The 16245-nt window shown below is 54.4% G+C and overlaps 2 long non-coding RNA genes and 1 pseudogene across 6 annotated transcripts in view; 1 reads left to right on the top strand and 2 right to left on the bottom strand.

Moving 5' to 3' along the window:
• The window catches only part of LOC132487767 (uncharacterized), a 348757-nt gene that overhangs the window by 271639 nt on the left and 60873 nt on the right, over positions 1 to 16245 (bottom strand). The gene's annotated exons all lie outside the window — the stretch shown is intronic.
• LOC132489104 (phosphoethanolamine/phosphocholine phosphatase-like) lies at positions 1576 to 7794 on the top strand (annotated as a pseudogene).
• Positions 10156 to 15255, bottom strand: LOC132487769 (uncharacterized). Its single transcript, XR_009531689.1, has 2 exons — positions 15210 to 15255; positions 10156 to 11049 (listed from the first exon to the last, which is right to left on the bottom strand). It is a non-coding gene; the product is annotated as an uncharacterized LOC132487769 (long non-coding RNA).

Genomic DNA, 16245 nt, shown 5'->3' with positions numbered 1-16245 from the left:
ATCCAGAAGGTGCTTTGTGAGGCCCTTTCCAGTCTGGGCAGCACCAGGGCCCTGGGGCTCTTCCAGGCCCAGAGCATCTCTGAGTATGTTCCAGTGTAGTGAAAAATTGACAGTTTTCACACAGTGTAGAACAAGCCTGGCGGTTATTTATGGTTTGTGTTGTGTGTGATTTTTTATGGTCTTGGAGAGTCCTATCATTTTTTTTATGCATCAGCACATTTTCCCACAGCACGTGCTTGAGTCCACAGGCTCAGGGGGTATTCCTGGGTTCTCTGGTCAGGAAGGCCCAGTCAGACTGGAGGGGAGACTGACCACACCCAAGGCCTGGTCCTTGTCAGGCAGAGGGCAGGAGATAGTCCAGTTGAGGTAGGATTGAGGCTCATTCCAGGAGGGTCATCCTGACTGTGGTCTAAAGAGATGCTGCTGCTTCTGGAAATATTTTTTTCTAGAGGAGAAAAACAGAGATGTTGTATAGAGCATGACTTGGACTAACAGGCAAAGGCAAGTCCGTGCAGGCCTGCGAGAGGGGGATCATGTCTCCCAGATCTTCATGGACTGTAGACCCAGCACCTCTGCAATCAGCCCCAGGTGGAGCAGCATTAAGACATAGAAGAAGTGGACTTGGGTCAGACTGCAGGTTTGTGATTGTGCACAGAGACGGCTGACTGTTTCCCAACTCCAGGGTTCTAGAACTGGGGCCTCTGGAGGGCATAGGCATTCAGGAATATGGTGAAGTGCTTATGGAAGAGTAGTTAGCAAAATGTAAGCCTCAGCCCAGAGCAAGATACCATGCAAGATAACACAAGACCTCCTGTCAGGAAGTAGCACAGACATGACCTGCAACTGACACTCAGACTTGCTTCTCCCACAAGCGGCTGGGGCAGCGGAAGGCTCGGCTGAGGCAGCTGAGCAGGCTGGGTCTGTACCCCACGACTGGGCAGGGCAGAGCGTGCTTGAGCCTTCAGCTAGCCTCTGTGACAGATGCAGGGCTGTGACCATCTTTATTTCCCAGGGACCATCTGGTGTCTCCTCGTTCTTGGGGAGGGTGAAACAAAAACAAACTTTGTGAAATTTCCTGAGCCTTTGTGTGTATGTGTGTGTATTACGTGAGTGTGCACAAGCATGTGCATGTGTGTGCTGTCTGTGCACAGGTCTGTGTACATCCGAGTGCATGTGAGTGTGTTTATGTGCAGGCAGGCACATGTGTGTATGCACGTGTTTTTGCATGCACAGCACATGTGATTGTGTGCCTGTGTGTGACTGCAGTCCACCTTTTCATGTGTGTGTGTACATGTGTGTGAATGCCGGTATGTACGTGCACATGTGTGTGTACACATGCGTGCTGTGGGGGGATGAGGAAGGCATAGGGTTGTTGCTTTCTGGTGCCGCCTTCCCCCACCCTCCCTTTTGCTGTTGCCTCAGCACTTTGTGGTGAAGTGTAGAGACTCAAGGAGGACCACTACCCGCTACCATCAGTGATCTGCCTGCTCATCCTCATGGTCATCCATCTGTCCAGTAAACATCCCTGAGCCTGTGCCATGTTCTGGGGCCTGGGGTCCACAGTGAAGCAGGCGCATGCTCTCAGCTCTGCTCAGCCCAGCCGGGCGCGGGGCAGAGAAGCTGCAGGCCAGGTGAGTCTGCGGAGGGAGAGGTTACCTCTGGCTGGTGGGTCAGTGGAGGTGGCAGCTGAGCTGAACTGAAGGAGCGGGATGGACGGAGCTCGCTCTAGAGGAGGGTTGGGGCAGGGGAAGGGGCTGGGTGCCTGGCTCGCGGGGAGGACGCATCGCAGAGGGGCTGCAAGGGTGGCCAGACAGCTAGCTTTTTTTTTTTTTTTTTTTTTTCTTTTTGCGGTATGCGGGCCTCTCACTGTTGTTGCCTCTCCCGTTGCGGAGCACAGGCTCCGGATGCGCAGGCCCAGCGGCCATGGCTCACGGGCCCAGCCGCTCCGCGGCATATGGGATCCTCCCAGACCGGGGCACGAACCCGTATCCCCTGCATCGGCAGGCGGACTCTTAACCACTGCGCCACCAGGGAGGCCCCAGACAGCTAGCTTTGACTTCGTTTTATAGACAGAGAGAACAGTTTTGGAACGAGAGTGACAGGATCAGGCCCACACATTTCCTCTGGTGGTGGCTGAGGGGTTTGATGGCAGAAGAGAGGAGATGGGCCGAGGAACAGGGGTGACGGTGGGGGCTGTGCCTCCGCCAGGCTTCCAGCCTCTTTGTGGTGGTCCCTTGGGTCCACAAGGTTAGCACGCACCTTGTTTGAGGCCGGAATGGGGCTTCCTCTTCATTCCCTCTTTCCCAGAAGTAAACGCAACACAGTTTGGAGTTGGTGAGACTGAGGGGGCCATCTTGCAGGAAAGGCAAGCGTCAGCGTTGGCTGGGGTGCCTACCCGGGGTCAAGGGGGAACCCTTAGCCAGACCCGCAGACCCCAGGGAAGGACACGGTGTGCTCAGAGAGGCAGGGATAGTCAGGAGAGCCAGGTGTGCAGAGAAGGCTCGGCCAAGGGGGCCCTGGGGGCTCAGGCACTCAGGGAGTGAGGGGAGGGGTGGCCAGACAGCCGTGAATGAGGCCCAGGGGTCGACGGGGTCGTGCTGTGTGCAGGGTGGACACACAGGGCCCGAGGCTGTTCTGTAGGGAACGTCTCCCGGCTGCAGTGGGCTCTGGAAATTGTCTGCGGGTTGCCATGCCTCCTGGGGCTCTCCGGCCCAGGCCCTAGCCGGGAGCTGCCTGTCCAGCCTACCCCAGCTCCACCTACAGACTGCACAAGGCTGGGCGGGCGGGATGGGCTCCTCGTGTCTCAGTTGCCATGACCTGTGACGTTTCCTTTCCAGTTGCCAGATCCATTGTAGGTATATATGTACAGTTTGTTGCATTGTCTTGCGCCACCCGTTGGCTTAGGGAAGAACTGCCCTAGTAGGTTGGCCTGCAAGGTTTGCTACTTAAGAGCCTCCATCTGACATACTCTTCCCTGTCCGAAATGCAAACACAGCACACACTCCCTGCCTGGTTTGGGAATGATGACACCTCACCTCTCACCCCTCCTACCCTGTCCTGCCCACACTCCAACCTCAAGGACACTTCGGTTCCCCATCTGACTCCCGACCCCTCCAGCTGGCTGGGGACAGGCAGCCTCATGACACAGTGTGCACAAAGGTTTCTGGCCGGGCTGTGAGGATGGGGACCAGGTCCCACCTGTGCCAATGAAGCAGGCGTCTCACCTGGATTTGTCTCCGGGCTCTTGAAGGTGGACTGAAGGTCAGACCAGAGGCCAAGGGCCCCAGAGGAGGGGGCTGTGGGCACAGGTAGACCAGGAGCAGCTGCCCCTCTGGTCAGCAGAGTCCAACAACCCAGGGCTTTCTGGTTCCTGGGGGGAGGAGAGGGCAGAGGCAGTGGGGGCCCAAAGACAGGTCCTGCTTCACCTCTGGATGGAGCCACTCAGCTGAGCCCAGGTTTTGAGGAATTAGAGTTAAAGGATGCAGGCTAGAGGGTCAGGGTTAGAGGGTCAGGTTAGATGGTCTGAGTCAGGGTCAGGGTAAGGGTTAGGAGTTTACAGGTCAAGGTCGAGTATCTAGGGGCTAGGGGTTAGGAGCATTAGGGTTTAGGATTAGAGATGAGGAGGTTAGGGTTAGGGAGGGAACAGTAGAGATTTGGGCGTTAGGGTTAGTGGGTTAGTGTTAAGCACAACTGGCCCACGGCCCCCCTAACCCCACACCTCTGAGTCCTGTAGGATGGACAGGACTTGCCCGGGGTCACTCACGAGTGTGGGGTTCACCTGGGCTGCTGGTTATCTACCCCCATCCTGGAACCTGAGAGTAGAACGAAACGTCTGCTCTGGTCACTGTCTGTTTCAAATCCACCTCAACCTCAGTCAACGGCTGTTAGGGCCTCAGAAGCCCACAGGGTTTCCTCCTACCATCTGAACTGGAGAGAGTAGTGCTGGCCCCACTTGGCCTGGGCAGCCCGGGTCCAGCACAGGCCTGACTGAGCTCACTCCATGGTCATGTTATGAATTTATATAGAACTTGGTGCAGCGACCTACCAGCCCCCAGGTGCTGCCTCCTGAGGGCTGCTGGGGCCCTCCTGGGACTGTAGGCATCCTTTGTCCCATCTGAGTGGGCATCAATAGACATCAAGTCTCAGGACAGCCCTTGACCTCTGACCATCCAGGAAGTCATCTGTGGTCCTCCAGCTCAAGCCAGTCCAGTCTCTGTCAAGTCTCTGTGGCCAATTACTGAGCTGACCTTGCTGCTGGGCAATTGAACAGCTACCTGGGCAGCACAGACAGCCCTTTGGGATGTTTCAGTTACTAACATCCTTGTGGTTGAGAAAAGGGCCTCCCCCTCACAGGCTCATAGCCTGCCAAGAGAGGTAATAACCGTCTAAACATTTGAGTGTGTCCCTGACACAACAACCATACAGCAGACCATGGCCTTGCAATCCTTTGGGCTTCCAGCTGTAACAAACTTTTGATATTCATACTCATTAAGAGTCAGAGATACGGGAGCAACTGGGCCACCCAGTAGACAGTTTCACACTGAGGCTGCATGGTCTTGGAGAGCCACGTGCACCCATGTGGTCTCTGAAAGCTGCCAATGACGGATTCCATGATACGGCATAATCCTTGAGCCTCCCACTGCTTCATTGAGCAAGAATTTCCTAACCACCATAGCATTTAGTCTCTGCTCTTTGTAAAGGAGGGAGGAGACTGGATAAATGAGCAGTATTGTTCTTGGGGGATGGGTGAGTCATGTGGCCAGGGGGCAGGTGTGACTCCTGGGCTCCCACCACCAGAGACATCAAGGAGGGCTGTGCCTTTTGCAAGAGGAAGAGGTTCTTGCTGTTGTGGACGGACAGCAAGAGCACTGGATGGGTGGCTGCAGCCCCTGACCCTAAATCAGCCCCTTCCTTCCTTGGCCTTCAGATCCCACAGCTGTGCAGTGGGCCGTCAGTGGTGTGGAATCTGCCGCTTTCCCCAATCTAGCATCTGTTCTCATGCCAAAGTCCAGAACCTCAGCTTTTCTTTGGGAACTTACCTGTTTCCAGTCCAAAGAGTTCCAGAGGGCTGATGCTACGTTCCACCCACCTTGAAGATGGGCATATGATCCACATTTAGCCAATCCCATGTTCCATCCTAGGGGTGCTCTGATGGGTTCAAGGACGATGCTATGATCCAAACCAGGCCAATGACGTTTATTTTATTTTATTTTTTGGCCATACTGTGCACGCGGGATTTTAGTTCCCTGACCAAGGATTGAACCTGTGCCCCCTACATTGGGAGCTCAGAGTGTTAACCACTGGACCACCAGGGAAGTCCCATCCCCTCATTTTCAAAACTGCTATGGATTTAAAGCACACAAGATGGTTGTGATATGAGTGGCCTTTTCAGTATGACTTCTTTGACTTAGAATGTTTTCAATGTTTATCTATGTTGTAACATGTATTATCAGTGTTTCATTCATTTTTTTATTGTGGTTAAAAATACATAACATGGGGTTGGGGGGCAAGTGGAGGGAACGGCCCAGATGCACACCATTCACGGACCCTCTGGACTGGAAGGACTCGTGAGAGCCGGAGCCCAGAAATCCGGGGATGGGTAAGATGCAGCATCCCCTCCAATTCCCGTAAGCGCCCCTTGCTCCATCCTGCACCCAAATACCTCAGCTAGGCCCTCTCCCCACTCTTGACACTCCAGACTCAGCCGGGACAGACCTCTGCAGCCGCTGCTCCCCACCCTGCAGGAGAAGCTCAGAGGTCCTGTCCCCCTTTCCTCTGAGGGACTCTTTTTGGTGACCACAAAAGGATTTGGTCGCTCAGGACAAAGCTGGTAGAGGACAGTGGGATGGCTGTGCCCGGCGCGCCACGCTTCCTCCTGACCTTCGACTTGGACAGAGTATCGTGGATGAAAACAGCGACGACTCTGTTGTGCACGTGCCGCGGCGGGCCAGCGGCTGCCTGAGAGCCTGCGTGCCACCTAGCTCGAGGGCTTCTACAACGAGTACATGCAGCGCGTCTTCCAGTACCTGAGCGAGCAGGGCGTGCGGCCGTGGGACTTGCGCGCCATCTACGAGGCCATCCCCCTGTCGCCCGGCACGGGCGAGCTGCTGCAGTTTGTGGCCAAGCAGGGCGCCTGCTTTGAGGTTATTCTCATCTCAGACGCCAACACCTTTGGCGTGGAGAGTGCGCTGCGCGCCGCCGGCCACCACGGCCTGTTCTGACGCATCTTCAGCAACCCATCGGGGCCCGACCCTTGGGGGCTGCTGGCGCTGCAGCCCTTCCACGCGCACAGCTGCGCTTGCTGCCCCGCCAACATGTGCCAGCACAAGGTGCTCAGCGACTATCTGCGCGAGCAGGCCCACGACGGCGTGCCCTTCGAGCGCCTTTTCTACGTGAGCGACGGCGCCAACGACTTCTGCCCCACGGGGCTGCTGGCAGGCGGCGACGTGGCCTTCCCGCGCCGCCACTACCCCATGCACCGCCTTATGCAGGAGGCGCAGAAGGCCGAGCCCAGCTCCTTCCGCACCAGGGTGGTGCCCTGGGAAACCTCCGCCGAAGTGCGCCTACACCTGCATCAGGTGCTGAGGACGTGGCCTGCAGGGGCCACCCGGGCGGGGAGGGGGTGGGGCGGTGGGGGTTGGGAAAGAGAAAGCTAGTTTTATTATTCCCTTTCCCTTGCGTTTTGGTATATCCCTCCAGGATTTCCCAGAATCCCAGGTTGGTCCATTTGGGGACTGGAGGAGGGAGTTGGGAGCTGTCCCCATCTGTGCAGTTAACCGAGGTCAGCTGCCTCCCCCAGTTCCACTGCAAGCGAATTCTGGAGTCTGGCCGCAGCAGCGTGGCGCGCATATCTGAGCAGGCAGCAGTGTTTCCACACACCTTGTCCTCTCAGTTGGGAGGACGGGGTTCCCTGTCAGGGTCGAGAAGGAACATGTCCCGCCACGTTGCGGTTAACTGTTGCCTTGGGCTGCGTGGCCTCCCTCCTCCAGTCTTCTGTCCAGAGGACCTAGGCCCCGAAATGTACCCCCCGACCTCCCCCGCACCGGACTCCCCACAGAGAGAGGTGCTCCCTGCCGATGGTCCCAGGCCTAGATCTTTACCTACTGTGACCCTACACTACACTCCTTGCCCCCCGCCCCCCCACCCTGTTAGCATCCCCACAGGGTAAAAAGCTAGAGGGAACAGTCACCTCCTGTTGGTGGAAAGAGGTAGCACACTGTTCCGGGGCTCGGGTCTGGCCAGCCAGGGACCTCACAGAGCCCGAAGATGTCTCCTTGCACCACAGCCTCGTCTATGCAGCAAGAAACCAAGGACTTAACCAAAGTCGCCCCACTGACTGGGCCCTTTTGAGTCCCCCTCCTCCTGTATGGAACAGAAAGCCATGATGCTGTAAAGCAGAGCCAGTGGAAACCCAAGGCCCACCTCCCTCTTGTGGAGTTTCAGAGCTGTAAAGGAGGTGAAGGGGCGGAGGTGAGCGAGGTGTCTCACGCTGCCGTCTGGGGGATGAGGGCGAGGTGAGCTCTGCTCTCAGAGAGCCCCACCTAAGTGAGGGAGCTGGTCCCCACTCTTGGAGGAGTGCCCAGCCTGGGGAACCAAGACTGAATACATAACAAAACAGGCAACAGGCAAAAGAGCAGGGTGCGGCCCACCTTCACAGAGGGGCACAGGGGTCTAGTGTGGAGGGCTCAGTGAGCACTGAGGAGATGGGAGATACTGCTGCTTAGGGCAGGCAGAGGAGGCTCAATGAGCGGGAGCCTTACAGGTGGGTTGCCTTTCAGTCCCTCGGCCCGCTAGCCCTGCAGGGCAATCATCAGGAGGTCATCAGAATTTTATTCAAAGTTGGCACTTGCAGCTGGAGACCCTGTCTTGCATGGCGTAAGGGTCCCCTGTGGATAAGGTCACCAAGCTCCTTGGCTTCCAGTTCTTTCCTGTCTCCAGCAGGCCTCTGGGTGCCTCCTCTGTCTTTACCCGGACGCCTTCCCACTGCAGTGGGGGAAAGGAAGAGACACAGCTCACAGCCCAGGAGGTGTGCCGGGCTGGTCCAGTCTTGACTGGAGCAGGCTTTGGTGTGGGACTCAAGAGGCTCACTCAAGGCGGTGCTTGGGTCAGCATCCCAGAGATCCCAGGTTGTCAGCAGCTGGGCTGCACATAGTTCCCGGGGAAGAATCCAGACCCCTCTGAGCCGATGCCCTCACAGCAGCCATCGGAGTAGTGGCGGGTGATGCAGATAATGGTGCCCTCAGAGAAGGAGAGTTCATTGTCCTTCTGGCGGGTGTATGGGTACAGTGTCATTACTGCAGGGCGGGAGGAGAGGGGTGCCATGAGACGTGCCTCCTGCCCTGCCACAGGGATGCTTGTGCCCACATACTGGACTCTAGGGGGCAATGTGGGGAGTGGGGCAGGAGATGCCTTCTTCAAAGTCCCAGGACTCCTCCCCAGCTGAGCTAATATTCAGTATCAGGCCAGCTGCTTCCCTCCTCTGTGGGGGTGCGGTGGGGTGGAATAAAAGGCTCCACAAGTGTGACACAAGCCATCCCCTCCACTCCAAGAAACTTCAGTGTTTGAGAGCAGGGCCCCAGGATCTACCCATTTTTGTAATCTGCTTTCAGCCCCCGTTCAGCCTGTTCTTCCCACAATGTCTCTGGCAGGTGCTGGAGGTATTGCTCAGTAGGTGCTCTAGTAGGTGCTCAGTAAATACAGCAACATTGAACAGTGTAGACTTGGCCGAGTGAGCCTTGGGCAAGTCACTTAGTTTAACCTCTCAGGCTCAGCTTCGTCTGTTAAATTGGAGTGTGAAGATCCTAGGAGGTTAAGTAAAAGAAAATGGATGAGAAGCTTCGACTCTGGGGTCTGGTATAAAGCTGGGGCTAAATTATGTTAAACCCCCCCACATAACATAACATTTACCATTTAAATCATTTTGAGCATACAGTTCTATGGCATTAATTACATTCACGTTGTTGTACAAATATTCTCAGCATCTACCTCCGGAAGTCATTCATTTTCCCTATGGAAAGTTCTGTATCAGTTTCTCTAAATTTTTGCCAACATTTGTTATTTTTAGCTTTCTTGATCGTAGGCCTTCTAGTGTGTGGAGGGGTCGGCGTTGTGGTGTTAACTTGCATTTCATCACGACTAATGACGATTAACATCTCTTCATGTGCTTGCTGACCATTTGTATGTCTTATCTGGAGAAGGGTCTTTTGAAGCCCCTTTTCCATTTAAAACATTGGGTTGTTTGCCGAGTCCCGCCAAGCGCTCCTCCTGGCGGCGTTGGTGTCGGTGAGTCCAGCCTGGAGCGGTCTCCGCGCCGCAGGGGCCCGCGCCCCGGGGCATCGCTAGCTGCTTCTCAGGAGAGGAGACGCCCGCCCCCCGGCGCCCGTGCCTGGAGCGCCGAGATCGTGCTGCGCCGTGCAGACGCGGCGCCGGCGGGGCGGGTCTTGCTAGGCATTGGGTGCGGGTCACCTGAGCGCGGCGGCGGTCTGCGCGCCTCTCCCGGAGGAGAATGTCCCGCAAGTGGGCGTTCCGGCGCCCGTGCCTGGAGCGCCGTGATTGTGCTGCGCCGCGCGGACGCGGCGACGGCGGGGCGGGTCTTGCTCGGCATTGGCTGTGGGTCACCTGAGCGCGGCGGCGGTCTGCGCGCCTCTCCCGGAGGAGCGTGTCCCGGAAGTGGGCGTCCCGGCCAGAGCGCATCTGGCCCGGGGCATCCTTGGGGCTCCTAGCTGTTAGCACCACACGAGCTTGCGGGGGTCTAGGTAGCCAGCGCTCGGCGGCTGGGAATGACCCGTCCCGTGGGTCCCAGGCACCCCAGCGGAATCCGAGCGCGGAGCGGAGGGCTGCGGACCGCAGGTAAGGGGACGGGGGTTGGTGGGGGTGGGTGGAAGAAGGAACGAGGAATTACACCAGAGCTGTTTGGTACAGGGGCAGAAACAGAAAACTCAGACGTAGCACTGCAGAGGCCATGGGAGTTAAGTTGTAAGTGCTGCTGGCTTTCAGTAGCCTGCGGCCATTCTCTTCTGTAGCTGATGGGGTACAAAGCTCTACTGGGTTGTTCTTTGCATGGGATAGTCTTGTTTTGCAGAAATTCAGCTCAGAGCCATCCTTGATGTGTAAGTGTAAGGTCGGATCTTAACAAACGGCATCGCGAAACAGAGGAACGCTTCAAGTGAGCTTTATTAGGGGGCGCTCCCGGGCGAGGTTCACTGGTCCGAGAGAAAGGGACCAGAGAAGTCGCCCCCAGGCGAGGGCTGGGCAAGATTTTATAGGGGAAGAAGGGAAAGGGGTGTGGTGAATCTGGGAGGGCGCAGGGAATTCCTTATCTGGTGGTCTCTTCGGGTGTCGTGGCACTATCTGGTGCCGGTTACATCAGTCTTGGGACCGCTAGTCCCATCCCTCGAAAGGCGGGAAGGCTGGGCCGGGTGGAAATCCCCCAGGTCAGTTCCTGGAACTGGGTGGTCCGGAATGTCTCCAGGTCAGTTTCTGGAACTGGGTGGTCCGGAGAGTTTCGGTCTGATGCAACCTGTGAATCTGATTGCGTTCCCCTGCCTCGGGCCAGTTGGCCTTACATCCCGACATCTTTGGTGTAATGGGGCGGCGTTCCGATCTCTGGCTACTTCATGCTGAATGCGGGCGTCGAAAGGGGAGTCGGGCGACCAGAGGTCCGAGGCTTAGGGGAGACCAGTGGGGGTTTCTGTAGGAAGCAAGGTGTAAGGACTGAGGAACATTTGGTTTGTGGCCACCCGAGAGACTTCCTCCATGCGCCGGTGAAGGAACCTAAGAAAACGGGGGGCAAACATGAGCAAGATACAGATGAGAATTAAGGGGCCTCAGATTGGTGTTAGCCAGGTATAGAGGGTGGATCGCCACCAATCGGGAATTGGGGAGGCGGACTGTTGGTGTTTGCGTTGGAGTTCTTCTCTTAAGCGATGGAGGGCGTTTACAGCAGCATTCCTCCTGTAGGAAGAGGCAGGTACCTCCTTTGTCGGCCGTCAGGAGGTCCAGGGCTCGTCGATTCTGGAGAGCGACTCGGGCTATGGAGGTGATTTGGCACTGGAGAGAGGAGATGGAGGCGGCGGAGCCTTCAATGGCTAGCTGGAGCTTATGTTCTAAGTCGCGGAATGTTGAAACACTATGTGTTAGAGCTCCCCCCCGCCCCCCCGATGCCTGCAGCGACCAGGGAGGAGGCGAGAGAGATGCCTGCGACCAGAGGAAGAAAGATAGCTCTTTTTTGTCGGGTAAAGGGCGGCGTGATTAGCGAGGAAAATTCATCTTGGCTATACAGTGTGAGTTGTGGGACGAGAGTAACAGAGATACATGGGAAGGGGGAGGAAGAATTGATCTCTTGTGAGGGAACCATTGCACCACAAAAACATGCCTGGTGGTGCTTCAATTGATGTGTTTACCGTGAGGGATGTGTTGCAAAGAAACCCAGTATCAGGTAGATTTGGGCGGCTGCTGTAACAGATGGTGAGATATTTTTGAATCAAGGAATATGGGGACTTTTAACGGGGAAGAAGGTGGGTTTTGGGATGTGTAGGAAGTAGAATTGAAGGGCTGGTCGAGTGGGACAGCAGCCAAGGGCGGCCGGCCAAGTGAGGCACATAGAAAGCAGTCGGAGATGTTACCTATTCCTGTGTGGTTGAGTATCTGTAGTGTTTGTTTGGTCAGTTCGGCTGCTGCTGCTAGGGCCCAAAGGCATGGTTGCCATCCCCGAATGGTTGGGTGTAGCTGTTTGGAGAGGTAAGCCACGGGGCGGTAGGAAGGCCCTACAGGCTGGGCAAGGAGTCCAGTGGCTATTGAGGCCCGTTCATCCACAAAAAGGTGAAAAGGTTGGTTTGGGTTGGGCAGAGAAAGGGGAGGAGAAGATATCAGAGCGTTACGGAGGGTGAGAAAGGCCTGTTGAACGGCGGAAGGAGAGGTGAGGGGTCCTTGAGGGGTTTCCTTAGCGGCTAGATATAAGGGTTTAGCGAGGAGAGCAAAGTTAGGGATCCAGTGTAGGAAAAATCCTATAAGGTCCCAAAAAGAGAGAATTTGTTCCGCTGTTTCCGGAGGCTGGAGTTCACGGATAATCCGGGTGCGATCGGCTGTTAGATCTTTTGTGGTAGGGGTAAGATGGAGCCCCAGGTAGGTTACAGAAGATACAGATAACTGAGCTTTGGCTGGGGAGACCCGATAACCGCGAGAGCCAAGGTGATTGAGGAGATCTGCAGTATGTTGTCTTGAGAGGCTGAGATAGGCTACAAAGGAGGAGGTCATCTACATATTGAAGGAGTGTGCTGGGGGTACCGGAGCAGGAAGTGAGGTCCTGTGCCAGCGCCTGACCGAAGAGGTGAGGAGTGTCGCGGAAGCCCTGGGGAAGAACTGTCCAGGTGAGCTGACCGGAAGTATGAGTATCCGGATCCGTCCAGGTAAAGGTGAAGAGGAAATAGGAGTCGGGATGTAGAGGGATAGTGAAAAAGGCATCTTTGAGATCCAGAACCATAATGTGGGTTGTGGATGGGGGGATATGGGAGAGCAAGGTGTATGGGTTTGGTACTACTGGGTGGAGAGGGATTATGGCTTCATTGATTAGTAGGAGGTCCTGGACCAGGCGATAATCCCCAGAGGCCTTGCGGACAGGCAGGATGGGGGTGTTTCAGGGAGAGTCAGTGGGGATAAGGAGTCCCTGGTTTAGGAGTCTGGTGATAATAGGTTGTAGGCCCCTAAGGTGAGTCTCAGAGATGGGAAACTGGGGCCTTGATGGAAATTTGGAGGGGTCCTTTAGGCGGATGAGGACGGGGGAATGGTGTGTTGCTATTATGGGCTTAGAAGCATCCCAGACATGGGGATTGATTGGGTTCGGTGTGATTGGAAGAGGGGGATAGGAGGGGGAGGGTTCTAGAGACAGGCCGAGAAGAGGAAGCAGGAGTTGGGAGGAGGGGACCTTAGGGTTGAGTCTATCCAGCTGGAGGGAGGCCCCTAAGTGGAAAAGGGCATCTCGGCCTAGCAAAGGAACTGGGCAGGATGGTATGACTAAGAAGGAATGAGTAAAAGGGAGTCCTTTGTTATGACATGGGAGTCGACCGGTCTGGAGTGGGAAGGATGGTTTGCCATCAATACCCATGACCGAGATCTGGGAAGGAGAAACTGGCTCGGAATAAGTAGGCAGGACCGAAGAGGCAGCCCCCGTGTCCACCAGAAATGAAATGGACTTATCCGCTACCTGTAGCGTTACCCTGGGCTCGGTGAGGGTGATGGGGGTCTTCGAGTCCGGGTGCCATCAGTCGTCAGCCAATCCCAGCAGTTCGAGTGGTAATGCCATTGGGTCGGCCCGCCCCCCCACGTGGAGACGCTGAGGGAGGGCCAGTCGTAGGGCAGTCACTCTTCCAGTGGCCCGTTAACCCGCAGCTGGGACAGGGCTTAGAAGGAGGTCGGGGATTGGGACATTGGCGAGCCCAGTGGCCTTCTTTTCTGCATTTGAAGCAGGCCCCCGGCGGGGTTGCCTTTTGCGGACCCCATGGATGCTGTGATACATGGGAGATGGCCGGCCTTAGGGCGGCTACAAGAGGTTGGGTTTGGAGGGCCACCTTCTGGTGCATCCGAGCCTGTCAGCTGGATCCTGCTAAATCCTCACGGCCATTGTAGACTTTAAAGGCCATCTTTACCAGATCTCGAATAGGGGTTTGAGGGCCGTCTTCTGCCCGTTTTAATTTCTTTCGGATGTCCGGGGCTGATTGGGTGATAAAATGGGTGGCTAGGACCGCTGCCCCTGCCAGGGTGTCGGGATCCAGTTGGGTGTAGAAAGTTAAGGCCGCTGTAAGGCGATTGAGAAAGATAGCTGGATTTTCGTTAGGTTCTTGGATTATCTCTTTTAGTTTTTCAAAACGGACTACCTTATGAGCAGCAGCCTGCATGCCAGCCAGGAGGCACTGGATCATGAGGTCGTGTTTATGACGGCCATCTTGGCCATCCTGATAAGTCCAGCCTGGATTGGTACCAGGTACAGCAGTCACTCCGACAGGCATGGAGTTGTCGGTAAGGTGAACCTGATCTGCATGGTTTTGGGCAGCAGTTTGAATTCTTTCCCTCTCATCAGGGGTCAGAGTAGAAGATAGGATCACAGAGATATCATACCAGGTTAGATCGTAAGCTTGAGAGAGGTAGCGAAATTATTTGATGTAGCGGGAAGAGTCCGCCGAAAAGGAGCCTAATCACGTTTCTATTTGAGAGAGAACTTGGAGGGAAAAGGGAACATGAACTCTAATCCTTCCGCTCCTTCTACCTCCCTCAGAGGGCAGAGGAGATTTGGATCTTGGGAGTCATGAGAGAGTGTATGTGCACTAACTGGCAAAGCAAGGGGCGAGGGAGGAGAAACCGTTGAGGGAGGTGGGGGAGCGGTTGGATGGGCCGCGGCGGCTGCGGGATGAGGAGGGACCGCTTCAGGGTTGGGTGGAGGCTGGAGAGGAGCTCTGGAAGGGGGAGAGGCGAGAGATTCGGGTGGGTCGCCTAGTGGAGAGGAGTCCTCATCAAAGGAAATTAGGGGCTTGGATGTAGGAGATGTCTGTTTGGCAAGAAAGATCTGGGAAGTGGAACAATCGACGTAGAGGGAGGGGCGGGAGCGTAAATACCAGAAGGCCTGAACATAGGGGACCTCGGATCATTTGCCCATCCTGCAGCAGTAATTATCTAGATCACGGAGGATGTTAAAATTGAAAGTCCCTTCAGGAGGCCATTTGGATTGATTGTCTAGAGGATATTGTGGCCTGGCCACAGTGGAATAGAAAATAAGCCGTCGGCAACGGAGAACTTGGGAGAAACCGAGGGCTGTAAAATTGGCTAGGAGACACCCCAGGGGTGTCTTAGAATCTGGTTTCGATTCTGAGGTTCCCATGACCCCCAGTCTGTCCCTGAGTGAATGGAGAAGGAGAGAGGCGTGCCTGGTCTCAGTCTCCAATTCACGGCAGGTCGGAGGGCAGTCAGGTGATTGGGACGTCTCCACAGTTCCATAGACCTCACTTGCTATATGGTCGGTCTTTTGATATATGTATTTAATAGGTATTTGTACACGTATGGTAACCCTAATCTTAATTTTTCCATTCACCCCACCTATCCTTTTAGATAAGCATACTTCTAAGTCTGTGAGTGTCTTTCTCTGTGGAAATATGTTCATTTGTGTTAGTTAACACCTCTAAGTGATACCATAGGATATAGGTTTTGGCTTTCTGACTTACCTCATGTTCTGTGATTATCTCCAAGCTCATCTATGGTGCCTCAAATAGTAGTGTTTCATTGTTTTCCGTGGCTAATATTCTGTTGTATAAATAGACCACTTCTTCTTTATCTGTTCATCTGTTGATGGACCTTTTGGTTGCTTCACTGTCTTGGCTATTGTGAATAAGGCTGCAGTGCAGATTTTGCAGCCCGGGTCTTCTTGATTCAGGTCTCAGGTGAGAGGCCCAGTGGTGTGACTGCTGGATTGAATGGTACCTCAATTTTTATTTTAATTGCAGCTCCCTTCTGTTCTCATTATTGGCTGTTACCACTTTACATCTCACCAGAAGCTAGAGGGTACAGTGTTCTCTAAAACCCCTTCAATATTTATTGTTTGTAGTCTTTTTGCTGATGGCCAGTTGACTGGTGTGAGTTGAAACCTTTTTGTAGAGTAGATTTGCACGAGTCTAATAATTACCAAGGTTGAGCTTTTTACCCATTTTCCTTTTTTTAAAAGAGAGTGAGCCAAATTTACCTCTTCATATTATTTTCTTGAAAAATTTGCAGTTTTGAATTTTTTTGGCCATTCCCTACCTCCGCACAGTTGTTTAGGGCAGGTGTCCTTTACAGCCGTGAGTCCTTCTAATGTTAAGTGACCATTAGCTGTGGGTTTAAAGCCGCTCTTGTGGGAAACGGCCACAAGGCGGCAGCATTTCTACATTTCCAACTCTGGGTTTTTGGGCAACAGAGCTTTCCTGGAAATTGTGTTAGTACGCAGCAAATTAGAGTGGAATGTGCCAGCGCAAAGCCCCAAGAGCATATATATCCTAAATTGTTTGCTTTTTAAATTTAATTTTTATTAATTATCAGAGCAAATTTGATAAAAATGTAGATTCTCCTAGGTGTACAGTTTCTGATTCATCCTATCAATGTATCTGTCTATTCCTCTTTGGATCCTTTCCCGTGTATATTATAGAGTGTTGAGTAGACCTCTCTTTGTATTCCATAGGTATTGTGTGATTATATATTTCATATGTATTAGTACATGTCTGTTAA

The sequence above is a fragment of the Mesoplodon densirostris genome, chromosome 4, assembly GCF_025265405.1.
Source record: "Mesoplodon densirostris isolate mMesDen1 chromosome 4, mMesDen1 primary haplotype, whole genome shotgun sequence".
NCBI lineage: Eukaryota > Metazoa > Chordata > Mammalia > Artiodactyla > Ziphiidae > Mesoplodon > Mesoplodon densirostris.
Note: the sequence above shows the minus strand (reverse complement) of the source record. Positions and strands in the feature narration are given on the sequence as shown.